Below are 8,715 nucleotides of genomic sequence, written 5' to 3'. Positions count from 1 at the left end.
TAATTGGTAGGGATAAGGGTTGTGATGTGGAGCTTGGGAGACCTACCTCTGGGTTCTGTTTTTCTTGCTCTGTACGGCAGCACACGTAATCATAAAGAGACAGAAATTACAGCATTGTGTGTGTGTGTGTGTGTCTGTGTGTGTGTGTGTCTGTGTCTGTACATATAAAGAATTTACAGACAGATGAAATGTATTATCAGATAAGTCCTTGGGTCTATCCATTCAACAAGAATTTCCTGAATACCTGCTATGCGCCAAGCTCCATGCTAGGTGCTATGCCTGACATAGACAAGTTTCAGGTGAAGACTTAGATAAAATTGGATTGTCCTTTACATGCATGTTCCAATACGGCAGCTATAATGCTCTCTATTGTTTCTTATTTTATTCATTCACTCACTTATTCAAAAGGTTTTAAACACCTTCTTTGTGTCAGGAACTACACGGGGTGCTAGGTATTATTATGGTGTTACTGATTGAATTATGTCCTCAAAAAGATTTGTTGAAGGCCTAACCCCTTTTACCTGTGCATATGATCTTATTTAGAAATGGGGTTGTTGCAGATATAATTAGTTAGGATGAGGTCATTTGGGTGCACTTGAATCTCTTCATGCCTGGGTCTTTATAAAAACAGGAAAAGAGACACGGCGTTAACGTCCTGATTTTGATGATTGTTATGAATTACGTGAGAGAATGCCTTGTTTGCAGTAAATACACATTAAAGAATTAAGGGTTGATAGGACATTGGGTTGGCCACCTACTCTCAGATGGCTCTGGAGAAGAAAGCTCTTTGTACTGTACTTGCAACTTTTCTCTTAGTTTGAAATGGTTTAAGAAAAAGCATTTGCAAGCATTGGTGCTCTAATTATTACTGGTAACATTACTTGCAGTACACCTTACCTCCAAGCTCAGCTCACCAGTTTGTCCTGATGTTGTGACTGACAGTGTCTGAGAGCCTCTGATCCAAGACAAAAATGAAGCATTGCTAAAGGGGTGGATCAGCACCCCAGCCCGGGCTCACAGCCAGCCCCCAGCACATCACCTTTGCCATGTCCTTACAGGCTACAGAGAGCCATGATTCGTACTTTCTGATTAGGGCCAGCACCCCAAAAAATCAATTCAGCCATCCCTTTCCTCGAGATTTCCCAATCTTTCTCCTGTGAAAATGCAAACCGATTGTGTTATCTGGACTAAACAAGCTCTGAGTGTCTTCCAGCTCTAAAATTAGTTGATTTCTGGATGATTTCTTCTAGCTTACTGTTGATCATGTTATACCCACATGACTTCTGAACTCGTGGTTAAGACTTGCCTAATGATGGAGCCAAAAACCCCAAACCAAACCCATTGCCACTGAGTTGATTTCAATTCATAGCAACCTATGAGTTGCTATGAGTAATGGTGGATGAAAAAAAAATTTTTTTTTTAAATGGTGGATAAAAAAGTTTTATATAGCTACTGAAAATAGAGGCACCAAAGGGAGCCCTAGAAAACTGCATGTCCAGAGGTGGAGAAGACAAATTCTTCTGTACAGCCCTCCCCTTTTCTTTCTTTTGCAAAGCAGTAAATGGTTGCTTTGTTGTTGTTGTTGTTGCTACTGCTGTAAGTTACCATCCTGTCATTCAGACTCATGGCTGTCCTGTATGAACAGTTACTAACTAACCTTAAATTATTTCTAAATCCTGAATTTTAAGATCAGAAAGAAACAGTGACTAAAATGAGTCATCAGAACGAGGGCAACAGGAGGAACTAGTTCTTCAAAATAGAATAAGCTGATTCCAACTCATGGCGACCCCACGTGTGTCACAGTAGAAATGCGCTCCAAAGAGTTTTCAATGGCTGATTTTTCAGAAGTAGATCGCCAGGCATTTCTTCCGAGGAGCCTCTGGGTGGACTCAGACCTCCAGTCTTTCAGTTAGCAGCTGAGCACTTAACCGTTGACACCATCGAGGAGCTCCAAAGACCAGGCATACGGTTTCAAAAAGTATCAATAAATCTGCTGAAGAGAGATTATCACAGAAGAGGTGCTCAAGAGCTTTCTATGATCAGCTACATCTTTTAATTGGCAAAATTTAGAACCTCTCAGGGACTCAAAGTGTTCTGTTCCTTTGTTCTCATATGCTCTGTGTTTGGTTCAAAGCAGGATCAAACAGAACTCATAACTGCTTGACTGTACTGATGTAATCAGAGAGAAAAGCCTGTGAGCGGTTCACCTAATGCAATTTACCAAGATAGCTGGAGGATGCTTTAATTATCTTTACCACCAGGTGGCAGTGTAAGAATGCCTTGGAAATTCTACCTAATCACAATGCTTACTGGTTCTGGCAAGTAACTTCCTGAAACTAACTACAAAGGGAAGAAGAGGAAAGAAGGATATAAGGAGAAATAAGAGAATACACCGAAGTAGTTAAGATCCTGGGTTCCGGAGGAGAAAATCCTGGTTTCCGGAATCAGAGTGTCTAGGTTCTAAATCTGTTCCTGTCATTTATCCAGCTATGCCATCTTGAACAAGTTACTTAATTATTCAAGCCTCGATTTCCTCGTCTCTAAAATGGAGATTGTAAAACCTGGTGGCGTAGTCATTAAGTGCTACGGCTGCTAATCTAAAGGTCAGCAGTTCAAATCCACCAGGTGCTCCTTGGAAACTGTATGGGGCAGTTCTACTCGGTCCTATAGGGTCACTATGAGTCGGAATCAACTTGATGGCAACGGGCTTGGTTTTTTGGGTTTTTTTTAAATGGAGATAATAACTATCTACCTAGAAGTGTTGTTGTGAAAATAAAAATCACAAAATATATGTAAAATCCTTGGCACATGGTAAGTGCTCATTAAATATTAGCCGTCATTAGATTAGCCTTTTATACTTTTTAAAATAACAGATTTCCTAAGATGTAATTCTCATAACATACAATTCACTTTTTAAAGTGTACAATTCAGTGATTTTTAGTATATTCAGAGTTGTGCAACCATCACCAGAATCAGTTTTAGAACATTTGCATCCCCCCCCAAAAAAACTCATATCCGTTAGCAGTCACCCCTTTTTTCCCAGTACATCCCCTTCCCCATCCAGGCAACCACTTATCTACTTCAAAACAGAGAATCTGCCTATTCTGGAGATTTCAGACGAACAGAATATTGCAATACGTGTGGCCTCTGTGTCTACCTTCTTTCACTTACCTGTTGCTGTCGAGTCAATTCTGACTCATAGCAACCCTATAGGACAGATGAGAACTGCCCCCATAGAGTTTCCAAAGAGGGCCTGGTGGATTCGAACTGCTGACCTTTTGGTTAGCAGGCGTAGCACTTAACTACTATGCCACCAGAGTTTCCTTCTTTCACTTAGCATAATGTTTTCAAGGTTCATCCACGTCGTAGCATGTATCAGTAAGTTATATCTTTTTATTGCCAAATAACATTCCACTGTATGAATATCTCACATTTTATTTATCCATTTATCAGTTAATGGACATTTGGGTTGTTTCCACTTCTTGGCTATTATGAATAGTGCTGCTATGAACACTCGTGCACAAGCAGCCGTGTACACTGTTAATCTAATTGCCCTGAGACAACAATTCTGTTTTTCCTATAAATTAAAGGGAATTTTCTAGCCATCATAGATTAATATACCCCATTGTCCCAAATCATAACATTCTATGTAGAAACAGTGGACAGAACTTGTTACGTGCTATAAGGTCGGTTCCAACTCATAGCCAACTTGTGTACCACAGAACGAAACACTGCCTGGTCCTGCGCCATCATTTCGATCATTGTTATGCTTGAGCCCATTGCTGCAGTCACTGTGTCAATCCACCTCGTTGAAGGTCTTCCTCTTTTCCGCTGACCCTATACTCTGCCAAGCATGATGTCCTTCTCCAGGGACTGATCCCTCCTGACAACATGTCCGAAGTACGTAAGACACAGTCTTGCTACCCTTGCTTCTAAGGAGCATTCTGGTTGTACTTCTTCCAAGACAGATTTGGTCGTTCTTTTGGTAGTCCATGGTATATTCAATATTCTTCGCCAACACCACAATTCAAAGGTATTAATTCTTCTTCAGTCTTCCTTATTCTTTGTCTAGCTTTCACATGCATATCATGTGATCAAAAATACCATGGCTTGGATCAGGCGCACCTTAGTCTTCAAGGTGATACCTTTGCTTTTTAACACTTCGATGAGGTCCTTAGCAGCAGATTTGCCCAATGCAATGCGTCTTTTGATTTCTTGACTGCTGCTTCCATGGGTGTTGATTGTGGATCCAAGTAAAATTAAATCCTTGACAACTTCAATCTTTTTCTCCATTTATCATGATGTTGTTTATTGGTCCAGTTGTGAGTATTTTTGTTTTCTTTATGTTGAGGTGTAATCCATTACTGAAGGCTGTGATCTTTGATCTTCATCAGCAAGTGCTTCAAGTCCTCTTCAGTTTCAGCAAGCAAGGTTGTGTCATCTGCATAACGCAGGTTCTTAACGAGTCTTCCTGCAACCCTGATGCCCCATTCTTCATATAACCCAGCTTCTCGGATTATTTGCTTAGCATACAGATTGAATAGGTATGATGAAAAGATACAACCCTGACACACACCTTTCCTGACTTTAAACCACTCAGTATCTCCTTGTTCTGTCTGAACAACCACCTCTTGATCTATGTAAACGTTCCTCATAAGCACAATTAAGTGTTCTGGAAGTCCCATTCTTCGGAACGTTATTCATAGTTTGTTATGATCCACACAGTCAAATGCCTTTGCATAGTCAAGAAAACATAGATAAACATCCTTCTGGTATTCTCTGCTTTCAGCCAGGATCCATCCGACATCTCACATCCCAGGTTCCACGTCCTCTTCTGAATCCAGCCTGAATTTCTGGCAGTTCTCTGTCGATATACTGTTGCAGCTGTTTTTGAATGATTTTCAGAAAAACTTTGCTTGCATGTGATATTAATGATACTGTTCAATAACTTCCACGGTTAGTTGAATCACCTTTCTTGGGAATAGGCATAAATATGGATCTCTTCTAGTCAGTTGGCCAGGTAGCTGTCTTCCAAATTTCTTGGCATAGACAAGTGAGCACTTCCAGTGCTGCATCCACTTGTTTAAACATCTCAATGGATATTCCATCAACTCTTGGAGCCTTGTTTTCACCAATGCCTTCAGTGCACCTTGGACTTCTTCCTTCAGTACCATCAGTTCTTGATCATAAGCTACCTCTTAAAATGGTTGGATGTCGACTAATTCTTTTTGGTATAATGACTCTGTGTATTCCTTTTTTTTTTTTTTTTTTTTTGATGCTTCCTGTGTCGCTTAATATTTTACAGAACTAAGGCCAAAAAAAACAGCCCTGTTGAGGTCAAGCCAATTCCGACTCATAGTGACCTTATAGGACAGTAGAATTGACCCATGGCTGTAATCTTTTCAAAAGCAGACCACCACATCTTTCTCCTGTGGGGTGGCTGGTGGGTTCGAACTGTTGAGCTTTCAGTTGGCAGCCGAGCGCTTCACCACCGCACCAGAGGTACAAAAATTAAAGGCAGGTGGATTTCAGGGATGTAGGAAGATACCCTCTAACAATGAGAATTGTAAGGTTTCCCTCCCTGAATAGGCACCTGAAGAGGTCACGTGATGCACTGGGGGTAGGGTTTGGAGCCCCCAGATATGATTTTGTGCCACTCTACCACGTGCTGTAAGGCAGTATATATGTGCTAGTTCTTATGACCGGGGGGGGGGCCATTGGTGATTGGAAGGTTGGATTTGATAAGCACCTTTCTTCTCATCTCAATACATGAATTTCAGCCATTTTCCTTTGACCCCTGTGATGGTTAAGGTTGTGTGTCAACTTGGCTGGGCCATGATTCTCAGTGGTTTGGCAGCTGTATGCTGTTGTGATCATTTCCGTGATGAAATCTGATATAACATGAACACCCTCATGATGGGATCTGCTGTGAGTAGCCAATCAGTTGAAAGGGAGTTTCCTTGGGGGTGTGGCCTGCATTGAATGTAAGTGGATGTTCTGGTAAGGTTCGTGGGCTTTTGCTCACTCTGGATCCCGCAGCTAGCTCCTGTTCATCTGACCTCCGGTTCTGGGGAACTGAGCTAGCAGCTTACCTGCAGTCTCGCCTGCCAGTCTTGGGATTTGTCGATCTTTGCAGCCTGCGAGCAAGAGCCCTGCTCTCTGAGCTGCCAATCTTGGGTTTGCCAGCCCCTGCAGCTACATGAGCCAGAAAATATCTCTATCTTGACCCACGGACTTGGGATGTTCCAACCTCTACAACCATGTGTGCATTTCCTTGATATAAATCTCTCTACATAAATATTTATATGCTTTACTGGTTCAGGTTCTCTAGAGAACCCAGCCTAAGACAACCCCATAGAAGCTGGGAAAAGAAAGGGAGCAGGGAAGTTTAGCAGTTTGTTTCTTTTTCTTTGCTAAAATCTAGAATCTCTAACAGCTAGCGTTATTAAAGACTGAGATCAGCTAGGTAGGATCGAGGCTGAGGAACTACTCCTAAGCTCCCCACCCTGTACCACACACTTTTTCACCATTTTACCCCCAACCCTAACCCACAGGCAATGAATAAACGAATCATGAATGGATTGAATGAGAAAAAACGCCAGTCAGTATCCTGGGCGGACCGGTACCACTTGCCTCGGAGTTGATTCTGGCTCATGGCAACGCCAGGTGTGTTAGCGTAGAACTGTACTCCACAGGCTGTTCAATGGCTGGTTCTTTTGTAAGTAGATCACCAGGTCTTTCTTCCAAGGCACCTCTAGGTGGACTCAAACCTTCAAATTTTCAATTAGCAGCTGAGCATATTAACCATTTGCATGCCCAGGGAACCCCCCGGCAGACAACTCACCCAATTCTTCTCTTCCCTGGGCTCAAAGAAGAGACTCGGCCTCACGGGGTAGACGGGGGGCTGTCAGCAGTTAAGGGAACTCATGTGTGCTCATGATAAAGAGAAGATATGAGGCAGTATCCTCTGCCAGGGTGGTCCAAAATGCCCATACCCAGGTCGATGCCACAACTTGCCTCAGGGCAGACACAACCCTCAGGTTGCATTGGAATTTTAAGTAAAAGGCATTATAGATGTTTGGCTCCTGATGTAAATAAATCAACTAGAAAAAGACCACTTGAGACAACTGGAAAGGTTTGAACGTGGAATGAGTACTAGATAAAATTAAGGATTTCTCTTTGTTTTTATCAGTAGTGATAATGGTATGATGGTTTCTTATAAGATGAAAGTCGATATCCAAAAAAGATGTATCTAGTAAAATGACACAATTTCTGGGGTTACTTTAAAATGTGCTAAGAGGTAAGGAGGATGGGTGAAAAAAAGATTTAGCAAACTATTGGTAACTTCTTAAGGTGAGTGAGAGACACATGGGGGTTCATTGTATTATTCTACTTTTATATATGTTTGAAAGTTCCCATTAGAAAGTAAAAAATAAAAAATAAATGGGAGGAAAGGGGGAACTGCAGATCTCCAGTCCCACTAAGGAGCCCTGCTGGCACACTGGTAAAGACCATGGCTGCTAACCAAACGGTCAGCAGTTCAAATCCACCAGCTGCTCCTTGGAAACCATATGGGGCAGTTATACTCTGTCCTATAGGGTTGCTATGAGTCAGAATCGACTTGACAGCAACAGGTTTGGTTTTTAATTCTGCTGAGAGAGGAAGTCCTTCTGCTAAGGGCTGAGGGAGAGAGGCTTAGAAACCCCACTGAGTTTCTCCTTACAGGAAATAATAATGAAGTGGCATGGAGAGAACACTAGAACTAGTTCAACAAACATTTTTTGTTGTTGTTATTAGTTGCCATCAAGTTGGCTCTGATTCATGGTGACCTTAGGTATAACAGAACAAAACATTGCCTACTCCTACACCAATCTTCAGGATTGTTGGTATGCTCAAGTCCATTGTTGCAGCTCCTGTGTATTTTGAGACTCTCCCAACCTAGGAGGCTCATTTTTCAGCACTATATCGGAAATACTCTGTTATGATCTACAGAGTTTTCATCGGCCAATTTTTGGAAGATCACCAGGCCTTTCTCCCTAGTCTGTCTTAATCTGGAAGTGCTGCTGAACCTTGTCTACCATGGGTGACCCTGCTCATATTTGAAATACCAGTGGCATAGCTTCCAGAATCATAGCAATACGCAAGCCACCACAGTATGACAAACTGACAGACAGGTGGTAGAACAAACATTTACATAATATCTACTCTGTCCTAGCAAATGAAATATGATAAACAAATAAAGGATATTGTCTTTTTTATTGACTTTCCTTCTTTTCTTTCTCCCTCCCATATGCCATTTCCCCCCTCTTCCCGCCAGCCTCCAGGTCTGCCCACTCCCCCCCCCACCACTGCTGGCTCTCACCTAGCCCCATATGCCACCTCCCCCACTTCCCAGCAGCTCCCACCATGCCACCATGGCTACAGTGCTCCTGGAGTTCAGGTTTGTGGCCACACTGGGCCCACACTGCCCCTCCCCTCCTGCTACTCTACCAGCTGTTGAAATGTGGAAAGCAAGCCCATACCACTCCCCATCCAACACCCTCGTCCATCTGTGCACGTTCCCACACGGCTGGACCAACATCAGGAGACAGAGAGCACCTGCCCAGCCTGCCCTCAGCCAACTTGCCAAACCAGTGTACAGCAAAGTTGGCTCATCCTGCCTGCTGCTACCCTGCCCACTCAGATAAGAAGATGAGAGCTATGGTGCCCACAGAT

Source organism: Elephas maximus, chromosome 7 (assembly GCF_024166365.1).
Source record: "Elephas maximus indicus isolate mEleMax1 chromosome 7, mEleMax1 primary haplotype, whole genome shotgun sequence".
NCBI classification, from domain to species: Eukaryota; Metazoa; Chordata; class Mammalia; order Proboscidea; family Elephantidae; genus Elephas; species Elephas maximus.
This window is presented reverse-complemented; position numbering follows the sequence as displayed.